Here is a 17,515-nt window from a genome sequence, read left to right as displayed (position 1 = left end):
CTGCCAGAGCCTATAATGTGCTTATACCCTACATGAAGAGGTTTAAGCACACTGTCAGAGCAGCTTTCTTAGACAAACCTTTTTTGACAAGGAAGAACGTTACTCTGCACTGGATTAACACCCATCCGCTCTATTGCAGGCTTGAAAAAACTTATAAATTATATAGGCTGCTTCCATTTCAGAAGCTCTTCTACAAAATTGGAAATGCCCAGATAAATTTAGCAAACTTTGATAACAGTAATAAAATTTACCAACAAGTGTTAATTGTAGCACAAGGTAAATTATTTGCACAATGAAAATGGGCACAGGCAGGTGGTCTGTCTGGGCTTGGCTCTCTTCTGGCTGGGACCAATGGTACAAATGTTGATGTCAAGCAGCAGCTGCAAGGGCAAACAAAGTATTGGCATGCATAAAAAGGGGCATAGATGCAAGGGAAGACAATGTAATTTTGCCACTGTATAAACCGTTGGTAAGACCTCATCTTGAATATGCAGTACAGTTCTGGGCACCACTCTATAAAAAAGATAATTTGGAACTAGAAAAGGTTCAGAGAAGGGCGACAAAATTGATAAAGGGTATGGAGTCATTAAGTTATGAGGAAAGGTTAGCCAGTTTAGGCATGTTTACTTTAGAAAAGAGGCGTCTAAGTGGAGATATGATTACTAAGTACAAATACATTAATGGTCAATACAGAGAACTTTCGTGGGAACTTTTTACCCCAAGGACTATACACAGGATACGCAGTCACCACATAAGGTTAGAGGAGAGGAAATTTCACAACCAGCAAAGGAAGGGGTTCTTTACAGTAAGGGCAGTTAAGATATGGAATTTACTACCAGGGAAGGTTGTGATGGCAGATTCAATAGATATGTTTAAGAGAGGGTTAGACAATTTTTTTGCGGAAAGGTGTATCCCGGAATACGACCGTTAATTAAAATGAAGGATAGTAGTGGATATAGGGTAAAAATAGGACTGCAATATTGGGTCTGGGGGGATTTTCACAATTGAAACAGATTGGTGGTTGCTTACTCTGGATCAATTTCAAATATAAGTGAGGGATCGCAGGAGATCCAAAATAGGTTGAACTTGATGGACTGGTGTCTTTTTTCAACCTCATCAACTATGTTACCTACTGTGTATAAGGGTAAGATACTGTTTTTTTAAGAATCATTCAAGTCCGTAATATTTTCTTCTTGAACCTGGCCAATATTGAAAGTGCTGCCAGAAAGGGCTCACATCCCAGAATCCCTGGCAGTCCTAGTCAGTGACTGCGGATGTGGGACACACTTACACGATAACGTCCATTGTTAATTTTTTAAATTTTTTTCAGAGTACATAGCTTCAAGGAAAGCTTTAATACTGCAATTCACCCTTCTCTACAACATCAAGCTTAGTATTACTTTAAACTCTTGAACTCCTAAATAACAGACCAGATATGTCCGGTCTTTAAATGTTACAGATTTTTTTTCCAGCCCCTGCTTTACCTCTCTGCCTCCTAGAATTTCCAGTAATTCATTTCTCTGCCATCTGTATGATATTTTCTATTTAACATAGCTCAATTGCTTTTGTTGAACTTAGCATATTGCAACTGCCAAGCAGTTTTTCATCATATGTATCAGAGAACTTTTAATAGCCTGGAGGAGAGTGTTATTGTGCCAGGTAGAGAAATCTGGAAACAAGGTGCAGCAAATTCCTTCTTATTTACAGAAATGTGTATTGATATGAGTATTATCAGTGCAGTAATCTACTGTTCTGTTCTATGCAGGGTTACAGCTGTGGTAGAAAGCAATACATCCAGCCTGGCACAAGCTGACTTTCTGTTCTATCCTCACTAAGCCACATCGCCCGTCTGACGGGAATTAGGCATTCTGCTACCTTTTTTCCGTAATCTCTAGAACCAGCTGCATGCTGTGTGGTGCAGTAGAGCCAAGATATGTGTAGACACATTGTCGCTCAGTTACAGTCTGGGAAGAAGGAACAGTGTGTAGACCAAAAAGAAATCAATGGTAGTGCTGAAAATTCTGAAGAATAAAATACATTGTGTACTCCATTCAGGCAGGCTAGGAAGTGCTCCCTGAAGAATTGATCTGTACATTTACATTTTTCTTCCCATATTTCTGGTAAGAAGGAGGTGTTTTTTTTCTTTTAATTCCGTGAACAATAGTAGTAATAATGACATTGAATTTATCTGGCCAAGGAAACATAAAGAGATTATTCCTGGAACTAAACAAAAGGGTTTTACACATCTCCTGCTTGGTTGACATTCAAACCTTATTCATTTATTCAATGTGTTATTCCATCTCTTTTGTCACATCTAATACAATTAACAGCAAATGTGGGCAACCGTCCAACTCTTGTAGAACAATATCTCCCAGCATGATTTACAGGGGCAGAAATAGGGGATAGTTGGAGTGATTTTTAAAGAAAGGAAGACTCTAGAGTCTCAGGGAGTTACAAACAATGTGACATAGCCCAATCAGACATTTATAAAGTGCATTGAATGAGCACCACAAATTGCTTTGGTTTGGCATCGATTTGGCATCAGTGGTCAGGGAAAAGGGGTAAATTACCCCAAATGGGGTAAAAATGAAATTCCTGGGGGTGATGCTGCCGATTCACATGCTGTCAGTTGGATTGTAGACCCCTTTAAATGTGAAATTGCTGTTGTACCAGAAGAGCCCCAAGGGTTGGCAGAGGCACTTCTTGAGCTTCGATGCAATAATGAAGCACGTATTGCATTTGAAAACAAAGCAGATCTGTCATATTTTTGGATGTCAACAGCTGCAAAGGCATTCAAAATTGCACATGAGGAGGCAGTCAAAAAGTTGCCGCCTTCTCCAACAACCTACCTTTGCGAACAAGGATTTTCCACTCTAACGAACATACAAACAAAGCAGAGAAATCGTTTGGAAGCTGAAGACTGTATCCAAATTGCTCTGACATCAAAATGCCCCAATATTGATGCTCTCGTATCAAAAATGAAGCAACATCATTTCATCCAAAACCTGAAGTTTTCAAGTTGAAGCTTTCAAAGAAATTTTGAATAGATTCAATAAAATTTTGAATTCCAATAATTAATAATATATTATTTTCCTTTCTTTCAAATCAAGGGGGTAATGTCGGCGTTTCTAAATATATCTGGGGGTAAAAGGTAAAAATTTCCCTGACCCCTGGCCTAGATAGTCTGCCCAGCAAACTTCAAGGTAAGTGCTTACTCTCCCTTATTTAGAGACGTTTCTGTAAACTCGACCTGGAAAAATGTTAAGAGTCCAGTTGTACAAAAGTGTAAAAGTCACATCAAAGCCCAACGTCCTTAGGACTTACCCAATTCATTAAATAAAACATTCCACCTGTTTTCCTAAAATACTGCTTGGTTTAGGTTCAATTGTGCCTTGAATTATAAGAATCATAAGAATAAGGGGTCATTGGGTCTATATATGTTTAACCTGGTTCAGTTGTGTATGAAACTTTTCAAGCTACGTTCTGCAAAGTGCACCTAGAAAAGTGATACTTTCACCAAAGTTTAATTTGATGGACATGTGTCACTGAACGTATAAAATGAAATGCAATCCCCACCAGCTCAGAGTCGTTGCAAAATTCATGTGTTTTTCAAAGCTAAGGGCTCCCGGAATTGAGGGGGGGAGGGGGGGGGGTGAGAGATTTTATCAAGCAATGCTGATTGGAAAATTAGGACAAATATTTCATGCCACACAAACCATTCTGAGACCAGCCCAAACCATACTATCCAGGACAATGTCATGCCCCTTTGGACTAATCTGCTAAAATTAATACTGTTAATGGTTTTGTCCTGCAATCACATGAACATATTTGTTATTATTAACTATTTGATCACAATTCCTAAACCAATGCAACAAGGATGAGACAGGATGCCGCAAAGGGCTTGGGGACAAGTTAGGAATGTGATTGGCTGGAGTCTCTATCACTTTTATTACTGCTATGGTCGCCAACTGTTGGTAAATTTACTGGCATTCAGTAAATAGTAAGTTACATTTTCACTGATCATAAGTAAGAATGTTACATAAAGAAGCAATACTGCCAATCCTGTTAGGTAGTAAAATTTTGTATAAAGTTGAAAGAAAATTTTTTTTTTGTATTTTATCATTTCCGTTTAATGATTCTCTTTCATCAATCACGGGGAGTTGAGTGTAACTGAATGCCTTAGTATATCATGAAAAGGAAGTGACATCACATATTCCCTATTGGTGCCACGGTCCATGCCAAAATAAACAATTTTCGTGAAAAGTAAATGAAAAAAGAACACTTTAGAAAAATTCATTTCTGGTATAAAATGGGAGAAATTTGTTCATCTTTAACCCCATGGTCATTAATAAACAGCCATTAAAAAGGCATCAGTGCTCTGTAGACTATACTGCCATCAGTGGACTCCTGTAGTTAATGACAAGTCAAGGGGTAAACTCTTGGGTCCATAAACTGTTTTGTTTGGTACCTGCATCCACCTGAATGCTGTGTATTTCCAATGTTGGGCACACAGCACTAGAACCCTCCACTAGTGACAGGCAGGCTAGGGTAAACCAGAGTAGGTCTGAATCATATCTGCCAGTATGCACTAATAGATCCTAGCAATCTGGATATAAATGTACATCACCTGCCAGCTGCTGTTAGAACCAATTTGCATTGGAATGTAAGTGCTGTTGATGTGAAGACAATATTTTCTTTCAAATCGCTACCAAGAGAAAATCCCCTCTGCCCCCCCTTGCCAAAAAACTAAAACTAAAATAAAAATTATATATATATATTTTTCACACCATCAAATTATATACATATAATTTGATTTGATGGTGTGAAAAATCGAAATATTATTGATGCTAAACTCAATACATTGCAAATAGGTGAAGGTAGGTTAGGCCATTGAAGTACAGAAAAGTCCTACGGACATTTAAGGGTTACAATCAATATGGATAATATATTTAGATGCGTAATAGGTGCGTTCATGTTATTGACAAATAGTCTGGTAAAGTGCTATACTATATGAAAATAATATTATATAGTTTTTGCATGATATGTTGAAGAATGAGTAAAGCTCTTCACTATTTGAAAGAAATCAGCTATGTTCTTTTGATTTTTGAGTATTCCATTTAGTCTCCATGGAATTTTTATTCTTCATCATCATCATCATCATTTATTTATATAGCGCCACTAATTCCGCAGCGCTGTACAGAGAACTCATTCACATCAGTCCCTGCCCCATTGGAGCTTACAGTCTAAATTTCCTACTATAGAAACACACTCACACACAGACAGACAGACAGAGAGGGAGAGACAGACGGACAGAGAGGGAGAGACTAGGTGGTATGAATTCGGTAAAGCCACATGCATGAAATAGTTTTCCACAGACAAAATCAATAACAGCTATTTCTACACCATATCATACAGATGGAAGTTAGATTGTCAATTGTTGTGTCTCTGAACTGTAGTGTCTGGATGACACACTTATGGAGAGAATTTTTGTAAGTTTGGCAATGATGATAGAGCAAACAGTTTAAGATTTTTTAACAATATTTTTTTAACAATATGTCTAGAGATCATTGTCATTGTTTATTTAAATATACTTTCACTTTCCCCTATGTGTCTCTTTGGTTATCTGTGACAATGTCTCTTCAGAGTACCATATCTATTATTCTATGTGCTGAATGCGGTAGATTTTAAAATATAATAGGATTGCTTTAAAGCGGTTCTATTTCCAAAATGCATAGGATGGGGGAGGTGAAGGTTTGGGAAGGAATAAGTGTAATTAGACAAATATGAAAATCACTTGGGACAAGTCCTGGCTATTGGATCAGAAGTCAACACCAACAGAATGCATACCTCCCAACATTTAGTATCCCGGAGACGGGACAAAGCCCTGCCCCAGATCTGCCTAAACTGCGCCCACAAATGGGCATATTTGGGCAAAACTACTCTCACTTTCCTGTTAGGCGACACCACCCTACTTTGCAACCCACAAATAGGGATGTCCCGCCAAAATCTGGACAGTTGGGAGGTAGGAGAATTTCGGGACATGCTGCAGGTGAATTTATTTATGTCAGGTTACTCTGCAGGCACACCTATACAGTAACTGTGGTGTCTAGCAACCATAGCTATAGCTAAGAGGACAGGGCCAGATTAAGGGTTCAGGCCGCACCTGACTACTACGTTCGTAGCCCCCCTCTTCGCCGCCAGGCAGAGGTGGAACTACCGAGCTGTGGGCCCCGGTGTAGGGAGGCGGGAAGGAAGGTAATGCGGCCCCCGACCCTATATATCTGCCATGTAGCAGACCCCATTATCTCCAAGGGCCCAGGTGCACGACCCCTGCTGCCCCAACGGTAGTTCCGCCACTGACGACAGGCTTATTCGCGGTAGTTAAAAATGAACTTGTCCCAAATTTAAAATCCGGAGTCCTTATCCCTCCACCACCATTGTTTATGTTCTCATGTTTTTGACCAGCTCTATTTAAAAGGGTCACAGACATCTCTGTCACTCATTTCTTTTTCATTAAATTCAGAACTGTACAGCAGAACGGAAGCATGAACGAGCGCTACTGAAGGTGAAGATGTGAAGGTGGACGGTGCTGTCACCAACCACCCTAGGGTGACTCATTGTCTTCAAACTTGGGAATACATCAAGATTTAAACCTTACTACATTTTTCTTTCATGTTTTCTTTTTACTTTTTAGAACATCTATTCTCTTCTATTTTAAAATGAAATAAATTATGTTTTTTTAAGGTCTCAATGGGGCAATATACATTATAGATGCATCCAGTACATACTTTAAAATATGAAGTGACTCTCAGGGGGAGATTCAGTTGGTGGCCGGACATCACCGCGCTGTCCAGCTGCGCACATTGCGCCATTACGGTAGGAATCTCTGGTCATTTTTCTGTGCACCTCTATAGGGTGCGAGGAAAAATGAGCGAAGATTCCTCCCATAACATCAGCACAGTGTATCTCTGTGGACATTCTGGAGACACATTGAGCTGAATTGAATATTCCCTTCAATGTATTTCTTTCTAATAAAATACCTTATTTATAATTTAATGTTATTATGTTGAATGTTGTTGTGATACGTGCTCGTATGTAGAGAACTGCATATCCCATGCATTGATTTACTGTTATTATCCATTAATAAGTATTAATGGAATGTTGGCTAGTAAACAGTGTTGCTGTCCCTTAGGGCAGCAGGTGGCTTAGTGGTTAGCACTTCTGCTTTACAGCACTGGGGTCATGAGTTCAATTCCCGCCCATGGCCTTATCTGTGTGGAGTTTGTATGTTCTCCCCGTGTTTGCGTGGGTTTCCTCCGGGTGCTTCGGTTTCCTCTCACACTCCAAAAACATACTGGTGGGTTAATTGCCAGCTATCAAAAAATTTACCCTAGTCTCTCTCTCTCTGTCTGTGTGTGTGTGTGTTAGGGAATTTAGACTGTAAGCTCCAATGGGGCAGGGATTTATGTGAATAAGTTCTCTGTACAGTGCTGCGGAATCAGTGGCGCTATATAAATAAATGGTGATGATGATGATGATGATAAGACCACTAATTCCAGTTCTTGACCATTCGTGGGTGATATAGGACACTTAGGGGTATATTTACTCAACTGTGGGTTTAAAAAAGTGGAGATGTTGCCTATAACAACCAATCAGATTATAGCTGTCATTTATTCAGTGCATTCTACAAAATGACAGCTAGAATCTAATTGGTTGCTATAGGCAACATCTCCACTTTTTCAAACCCGCAGTTTAGTAAATATACCCCTTAAAGTGTTTTATAAAACAGACAATGCATAGCACAAAAGCAACTGGGGCTTCTCGTAATACTGCTAACTAAAACATCTTAACATCTCTGTACATTCTACAGATCACAGTGCAGCATTCCACCTGCGTGGAGAGATAAATCTAGTAATTTTTCTAATTTTATCACTGCATTGTGATTGCTCATGCTAAAATGTATATATAACATAAAAAACCTCAAATACATCCATTATAAAAAATATGATTCTCTGCACTACTTTATTACTCATCCAGCTTAATGCATTGCATTCACATTAACAAACTTTTGACAGTCTCTATCCTTCTCTGTCTCTGACACTCTCTTTTACTCTTCTGCCTGATTTACATAGTATACGATCAAGATTTCCCAGAAATCAGAAGCTCCTCCCCATTCTGTAAATGACAGATAAATGTTTAACAAGAATTCATGCAGACTCCCGTAGAAACAGATAAATCAGAAAGGGGGAGGCATGGATGCTTTCATAATAGAGGTACAATTAATTCAAACCAGACAAGGAATAAGCATTACATGATCCGCAGAGACAATGCTGCTATGTTATATAAATCATTTTTGGGACGATGTCTTGTGTAGTGACATGACAAGTACTGCAATCTCACCAAGATGCAGAATTTATATTACTTAAATGCCCAGCAATTAACTATTTGTTGTTTTTGGGTTGTTTTTGGCAAATTGAGTTAAAACGTGACTTGATAATACATAACTTCATAGGTTTTAAAATAGTTTTCAATAAAGGGAACTTTCGATTAAAATTGCTGCCTAGCGGCACAATAGCAATAGATGCTATAATTTAACCATATTAACCCTCAATGTAATTAAGTTAAATACAGTATTTATATTTAATTGTGTACAGCAACACGTATGCTGTGCAGCTTTTTTTCTGCTATTTAGCCAGATGAATGGTATAAATAATATAGTTTATTTCACGATTTTCTCAGCAAGAACTGGTAGTATCATTATAAGTAAGAAGCAAGCATGCACTCATTAGTATTTTAAAATGAGAAAATCAAATGTAAGTTTTATATATATATATATATATATATATATATATATATATATATATATATATATATTATGGCAAGACCATAAAAATATTTGTTTTATCTCTGATTATTGTGGGAATAACAGGAAAATATTTTCATGCCATTTATTAATATTTTATCTCTGAGGCAGTTCAACGATACTAGCTCTAAAACATTGTCCACTGCCATAAGACGAAAGATAATATATATCCTGCTCACTTTAATGAGTGCAGGGCACTTTCCATTGGTATACATAGCAATGCATAGGTGTGTTCAATGGAGAAGAGGGAGTTATGTACAGCCTAGTGACCACACTCCTTCACACATTGTCCTGGTTCCAATAATTGGAATGTTGAGAGTTACGCTTAAACAAAATCATTACTCTAGTTAGGGTGAATTTCACCAATGGAAACCAATGAGTTTCTGGTCTCCATAATGTGTCACTTTTACTCCTATATACATAAGAAAACAGGAAAATAATGTTTTTAGCCTAAAAGTACACCAGAATTTGTGATAAATTAGTTTAATTTTATTATTCATTAAATTACTTAATGCTGCTCTAGCGTTCCCCAATTCTGTGTAGAGATCCCTAAATAGAGAGCTGCATCCCTCTGCTTTTTTTAAAAAGGCCCCTATCTGGATACATTTACTACGAATCACATAATTGTGTGGTTCCCAAATTGAGATTTTAGAGATGTCATGGGTATCGTTGTTATCTAGATATTCCTCAATGGAGGATTCCAATTGTGATTTACAGTACGTATCTTGCAATAAACATTTGATGAGGCTCCAGAACCACTGTCTAAAGGAGGGATGAGTTGATTAAAATGTGACAAAAATTGGACCACATCTGGGGGTAAATGTATCAAGCTGAGAGTTTTCCGGCGGGTTTGAAAAGTGGAGATGTTGCCTATAGCAGGTCAGCAGGACTGGGACTTGTTACCCTTTTTGTTCGTTCTTCTGTGTAAAGGCTCGTGCTGTCATACAACCCCTTCCAGATGTATACACTGTTACCTATTCTGGCCCACTTTGACTTTCTACGCTGTATATATACATTGTGTGTTGGTACTTTATAAAAAACTTTATATATATTAAAATAAAAGTGACAAAAATTGTAGCATGGTCGGACCGTGCTACCGAGCCTATCTCCGTCCCCTGTAAGAAGTGTAAATGTCCTTGACTGATATAGATGTAATCTATTCTAGAATAGACATCATGCAGGTGAGAATAAAATGTGTAGTCACGGTCACCAGGGTACAGGAGTCTCCAGGTGGGAGCCAACTGATGTTTGTGAAACACGCTTCTTACCTGATGGTGTTTTCTATCAGGGTGTCTATGGGTTCTAAATGAGGTATCCTGGATAGGATCAAGAGTCCAATTTAGATTGGTGTTCATGACAGTGATGCCGTCAAATAGGAGTGTCACGCATTCCAGCACCTTGGTGTAGAAGGCAGGTTGACTTTAATGCATGGCGTAGAGGTTACAAATTGAGAACTGGTGGTTAAAACATTAACATTTTACCAAAAAACCTCTACCTGCCTTCAATCTCTGAGTTACAACGTCAGATAATGGGAGGTGTTTAGCAAAAAGGATGACTACCCCTTTTGGATTTACCTTGGAAATTATCACTGTACAACACAGTAGGATAATAGTGGTTTTCTAGAGAAGGAGATTGGGGGCCATGTTTAAAGTGCATTTCCTGGATTAAGACATAATTTTTACAGAGAGGGAGTCATCCTGTCTCAGTTGCTGCGTATGGGCTGCGTTGCCGCAGACTGGGCAGAGTGCCCATGCTAACCTCTGTCCACCGTCGAAAGCTCCTACAATGGGCACGTGAGCCTCAGAACTGGACCATGGAACAATGGAAGAAGGTGACTTGTTCTGATGAAGCACGTCTTCTTTTATATCATGTGGACAGCCGGGTGCATGTGCATCATTTACCTGGGAAAGAGAGGACACCAGGATGTACTATGGGAAGAAGGCAAGGCGACGGAGGCAGTGTGATGCTCTGGACTAAATTAATGATAACTAGAATCTGATTGGTTGCTATAGGCAACATCTCCACTTTTTCAAACCCGCAGTTTAGTAAATCTAGCCCTTGATCTTACACATATCCATCACTTCTCATAAGCAATTAACAAAACAAACAGGTGCTTTAACATCCCACATAGGCAAATATCAAACATCTGTGCTCAAGGTTTTTGCCTGACCACACGCAACTCACAACTCAGTGAATGACTAGGTGTGGCACTAAAACAGCCAGCAATTTTTAATACTTTTGCTTTCTTTGATCAACAAAAAGAGGTGCTGAACTGTTCACAGTTATAATGCTCATTTCTCTTTCTTTCCACAGGCAAAATATTTGCTTTTTCTGCAACACAGCAATCTCCCCACTGCAACTGACAGCTTTATAACAGTTTGGTATTCAATATGTTTCACTCACCACCAGACATCTGGATGGCTGGGTGGACGGCTATGCTTTGGTTGTCCTTTGCAATCCCATGATGACACTACTTGTGACCCGTGCACCCTTCTGGCAATGCATACATGAACAACTTCTTGATGAGTAGATAATGCTTTTAATGTTACATCACAACAAAACAGCATACACTTCTGTCAGGATGACACTAGGAAACCTAGACTAGACTAGACATAGTCCTCCTGTCTAGACACTGCTCACTGTCTGGCATCGGTCACCCTTCACAAGTGCACAATACAGATTTAAATACTTCACAGTCCTCATCACCCCCCAAGCTTGATTGACAGGTGACACTTCCACCTGGTCCTTAGAAAATAAGGTCTCTTCAGGTGTTGTGTTTGATCCATCTCACTGTAGACACATCCAGTCAGCTGTAAAAGAAAGAAAAACATATCCAAAGCCCCTCCACCATGCAAGGTAAATCACACTCTTAGATGCCTGTTGCAAGCCACTCCCTTTTATCACAGTGTGTGTGTGTGTGTGTGTGTGTGTGTGTGTGTGTGTGTGTGTGTGTGTAGCTTAGGGATAGATAGAGGGGACAGAGGAATGCTGGTTTTCAAATAAGAAGTAAAGAAATGGATGGGAATTGAGGAATCCAAAAAATACATGTCAGTAGCATTGTTTTGAAGGACAGTGGCTAAGTAAGGGGGTTCCGAATTATGGTATGGCAGCATCTTCTGGCACCAATGGTAAACGAGGGAGTTTGCCTTTTGCATAGAGTTATTTTTTTTTTAAAAAAAAGGGCCCCTTTAACATGTTGCTGTGAGGCCCAGTCTTTTGTAGTCATGTTTCTGCATAGTTAGGTTAGGCGTATATTGTGACGATTATGTAGTATATCTAATGACTGATTGTTATTTTCTATTGAATTCATATGTGACAATGTGAATATTTTATGTAACCTTGTAATATATCAACGTGTGCTATGCTAAATGACATGAGTTTGAACCTATGCAAGTGTCAATAATCTTTTGAAATTATCCAGAGATAGGTAAGCATTTCTGAGGAGTTTTTTTGTACGCAGAGGCTGTAAACTTTCTAGCCAAGCAGAACGAGCAGTGGTCAGAAATCAGGTCCTGTGAACATTCCAGAGCTCAGGACATCCCTGGCTCACTTCGAAAGCCCTGTGACATTTGGGAGATCAATATGTCCTAATTGACAGCTAAACTCCAAAGGGGGGGGGTGAGAGCTATGTGAAGAAAGGTTTAATCTTCTGCATTAGACATTACAGTGTGCATTTTCATGAGAGGGTCTATCAAGACTGAAATGTCCCATATTTCTTAATTGTGTTCCCTCATACACACCAAATCTTAACTAAGTAGTGGTTTTATTTCCTATTTTATTTTCTGAAACTTATTTGTGCAACATATTGTATGTCTTGTTATTAAGTTTTTGTAACTAAGCCTTGAAAACATTTTTCAGATTAAATAAATTTTATCTAGTGTGTTCTCCGTGATTCTTTGTGAAATTACAATGCCCAGGGAGGCTCATGCTACATGTGTATGTGATTTAAGTGTGAAACATTAATAGGTGGTTTTGGTGAACGTAAGGACACCATACTAAATCCTTTGTGATGGCAGAAATGGTGTATTCATTACTAAGTGACTAAGGTGTCACCAGTCATGGCCAGCTGTTCATATTGCTGTATCTGGGACTGGCTGGGCATTCGTGACATACAGTGCATCCGGAAAGTATTCACAGTTCTACACTTTTTCCACATTTTGTTATGTTATAGCTTTATTCCAAAATGGAATAAATTCCTTTTTTCCCCTCAAAATTCTACACACAATACCCCATAATGACAATGTGAAAAAAGGTTTTTTTGAGATTGTTGCAATTTTTAAAAAAAATAAATAAACTAAGAAATCACATGTACATAAGTATTCACACTTTGCTTAATACTTTGTTGATGTACCTTTGGCAGCAATTACAGCCTCCCATCTTTTTGAATATGATGCCACAAGCTTGGCACACCTATCTTTGGGCAGTTTTGCCCATTCCTCTTTGCAGCACCTCCCATGCTCTATCAGGTTGGATTTGAAGCGTCGGTGCACAGCCATTTTCAGATATCTCCAGAGTGTTAGGCTGCTGGCCCCGATCACCAACCCACAGAACTAGATGACAGAGATCTTCGCCTATAGCAGCCTCCTTTCCCTTAGAGCTTGACGCGCTCACCGGTACTCGGATGCCCCCAGGACTTAGCTCCAAGTGCAGTGTGGGTTGGTAATACAGGACCACAGTGGCGGGCCAGGAGACTGGAAGAAGGCAACGGGTAGTCAAACGATAGCCAAAATCAAGGGTCACAGGCAAGCAGGGTAATCGATAAACACGCCAGAATTAGGGGTCACAGGCACGGTAGCAAGGTCCAAGGTACAGGCAAGAAGTGTCTGGGTCACGAGCAAAACAGGCAGAGTCCAATAATCCAAGCAGGGATCATACACAGGGAATCAAACAGAGTATCCACAGGATAGGATAAATGAACTGGAGCAGGTCAGCAGGACTGGGACAGATACGCTATAACCGGCAGTGAGGCTGCAGACCTCACTGCCCTAAATACTCCAGACAGCTAATCAGAGCCTCCTAGATCTGATATTACACACAGGCCCCTATAGGTAATTCAATCACCCTAAATAGCCTCAGGCTATTAACTAGCTTTGTGCACGCGCCCGGCTGTCCCCTGTTGCTAGGACGCAGCCTTGGCAATGGCTGGATGCTGCGCGGGCTGGCTTCCTGCGCCCCCTGGCGTCCCGGCCGTCACCTTGGCGACCGGGACTCCAGGGGGCGCAGGAAGCGAGCCGCGGCGGCAGTGAGTACTGCCACGGCTCGTGACACAGAGATGTTCAATCGGATTCAAGACTGGGCTCTGGCTGTCCTGAAGCCACTCCTTGGATATCTTGTCTGTGTGCTTAGGGTCTTTGTCCTGCTGAAAGATGAAGCGTCGCCCCAGTCTGAGGTCAAGAGCGCTCTGGAGCAGGTTTTCATCCAGGATGTCTCTGTACATTGCTGCATTCATCTTTCCCTCTATCCTGACTAGTCTCCCAGTTCCTGCCACTGAAAAACATCCCCACAGCATGATGCTGCCACCACCATGCTTCACTGTAGGGATGGTATTGGCCTGGTGATGAGGGGTGCCCGGTTTCCTCCAAACATGACAACTGGCATTCACGCCAAAGAGTTCAATATTTGTCTCATCAGACCAGAGAATTTTGTTTCTCATGGTCTAAGAGTTCTTCAGGTGCATGTTGACAAACTTCAGGCAGCCTGCAATGTGCTTTTACTAAGGAGTGTCTTCCGTCTGGCCACTCTACCATACAGAGATGGTTGTCCTTCTGGAAGGTTCTCCTCTCTCCACAGAGGAATGCTGTAGCTCTGACAGAGTGACCATTGAGTTCTTGGTCACCTCCCTGACTAGGGCTCTTCTCTCCTGATTGCTCAGTTTAGACACCCGACCAGCTCTAGGAAGAGTCCTGGTGGTTCCGAACATCTTCCATTTACGGATGATGGAAGCCACTGTGCTCATTGGGACCTTCAAAGAAGCAGATATTTTTCTGTACCCTCCCCCAGATTTGTGCCTCAAGACAAACGCTACAATCCCTAGGTCTTGAAGACACTGTCCTATCCTGGTTCTCATCCTACCTATCTAATCGCTCTTTCAGTGTTACTTTCTCTGGATACACCTCTGCTCCACTTCCTTTATCAGTTGGAGTACAACAAGGCTCAGTCCTAGGTCCTCTGCTATTCTCTATCTACACCACTTCTCTTGGAAAACTAATAAGTTCATTTGGATTTCAGTATCATTTCTATGTGGATGATACACAAATCTATCTATCCTCTCCTGATCTGTGTTGTCTAGCGTTACTGATTGTCTTTCTGCCATTTCATCTTGGATGTCCTCTTGCCAACTCAAACTCAATCTTTCAAAAATTGAATTAATAATATTCCCATCCAAAAACAGAAGTTTCCTGCCTGAAATTTCGATTTCTGTTGATAACATGACCATAAATTCCACCCCGCAAGCTCGCTGCTTAGGTGCAATCCTTGACTCACAACTATCATTTATTCCCCACATCAACTCTATATCTAAATCATGTTACATACATCTAAAGAACATTTCCAGAATACGCACATATCTCATACAAGACACCGCAAAAAACCTTAATTCATGCACTCATCATCTCCCTCATCGACTATTGCAATTCCCTCCTTACTAGTCTTTCCAAAGTCAGACTTGAACCCCTACAAACTATTTTGCATGCAGCGGCTAGATTCCTTGTAAACCGTACTTCCTCTGCTGAGCCACTCTGTCAGTCTCTACATTGGTTGCCTGTATTTCAACAAATCCAATATAAAATTCTTCTACTAACATACAAGACCGTCAACAAAATTGCACTGACATACATTTCCTCACTTGTATCAAAATATCTAACGACTCGACACCTCCGTTCTGCACAAGATCTGCATCTCTCTTCCACTCTCATTACATCCTCCCATTTCCATTTACAGGACTTTCTTCGGGCTGCACCATATTTGTGGAACTCCCTCCCTCACACAGTAAGACTTTCCTCTAGTCTACAAACCTTCAAGCGTTCTATGAAAACCCACCTCTTCAGGCAAGCTTATGATATTCCTCAACCACTATCTTAATCTCCCCAGGTTACCCTAGGTATCAACCTCTACACAGCTAACACAAGACAACAACCCTCTGACCAACAACAACCCTCTGATCACACAGCCCACTCAATACTTTTACCTTTGCATTCTAGCTGGTCCAGTGTGCAATACGATATAGCACATGCCCTTGTGTTTGAATCTCCCATTGTCCCATAGATTGTAAGCTTGCGAGCAGGGTTCTCTTACCTCTCTGTCTATATGTATTATTCAGTATTGTTTATCAATGTTTGTTCCCAGTTGTAAAGCACTACGGAATTTGCTGGCGCTATATAAATAAATATTGATGATGTTGATGATGAAACCTGTCTCGGGGGTCTACAGACAATTCCTTTGACTTCGTACTTGGTTTGTGCTCTGACATGCATTGTCAAGTGTGGGACCTTATGTAGACAGGTGTGTGCCTTTGCAAATCATGTCCAATCAACTGAATTTACCACAGGTGTACTCCAACTAAGCTGTAGGAACATCTCATGGATGATCACTGGAAACAGGATGCACCTGAGCTCAATTTTGAGCTTCATCTCAAAGGCTGTGAATACTTATGTACATGTGATTTCTTAGTTTTTTATTTTTAATAAATTTGCAACAATCTCAAAAAAACTTTTTTCACATTGTCATTATGGGGTACTGTGTGTAGAATTTTGAGGGAAAAAAGGGAATTTATTCAATTTTGGAATAAGGCTGTAACATAACAAAATGTGGAAAAAGTGCAGGGCTGTGAATACTTTCCGGATGCACTGTATATGGTAAAAGAGTCCTTTCTTTTTAGTTTACTATACTGGAGGTCTTGTGTTACTGAAAGAGCTACTGCACTGTTCTGGCTGCTTGAACCAGAGGGATTGGGATGATATAACCATTATGGCTATTTGCTGGTTTTCTGTCTACACAGTTACCAACCAACGTTTTTGTCAGTACTTATTTTAGAATATTCAAAATATATTAACAAAAAGGGGATTTTGTGGGTCATATACGAACTGGAAAAATATGCATTGTATGCTTTTTGTGCAGATGCACCTATCTGTCAATTGTGCACATATACATTTGCATGCCCTATTTTGTTTTTTGAAGTGCATCCGTACAGATGCTCTGCACAACAAATTGCAGAATTGGTTCTTGTGGTTCATGATAGGAACATGCAATTGTCAGCAAAAGTGAAAATATTACTTCAAAGTTCTGTCTGCTTTTAATCTAGATCATGAATTAATTCTATAAAACAGAGTTTCACTCATGTGTTATTTAACTCACGAGGCAGGGGAATCTCGGATATTTATGTCATGTGTCTCATTTGTTCATTTTAATTACAGTGCTCTTTTCCACATAAAAGAAGACCTAGATAGTGAAATAGTCATCCCATTAAAATTAATGGCAGGTTATTGAGAGGACATGGAAAAAATAAAGTGTTTTTGAGAATCCAGAACATCACTGAGGCCACTTACTAAACCATGAATTCCTTCCTATATGTGTACTTCAAGTTCATTAGAATATCTCATCCTGCATTTAGTTGCACAATAAAATGCTTTATTGTGGCCACCTTGCATTCAGCAA

Source organism: Mixophyes fleayi, chromosome 11 (assembly GCF_038048845.1).
Source record: "Mixophyes fleayi isolate aMixFle1 chromosome 11, aMixFle1.hap1, whole genome shotgun sequence".
Lineage (NCBI taxonomy): Eukaryota > Metazoa > Chordata > Amphibia > Anura > Limnodynastidae > Mixophyes > Mixophyes fleayi.
The sequence above is the reverse complement of the archived record's forward strand: the minus strand, read 5'-3'. Positions refer to the sequence as shown.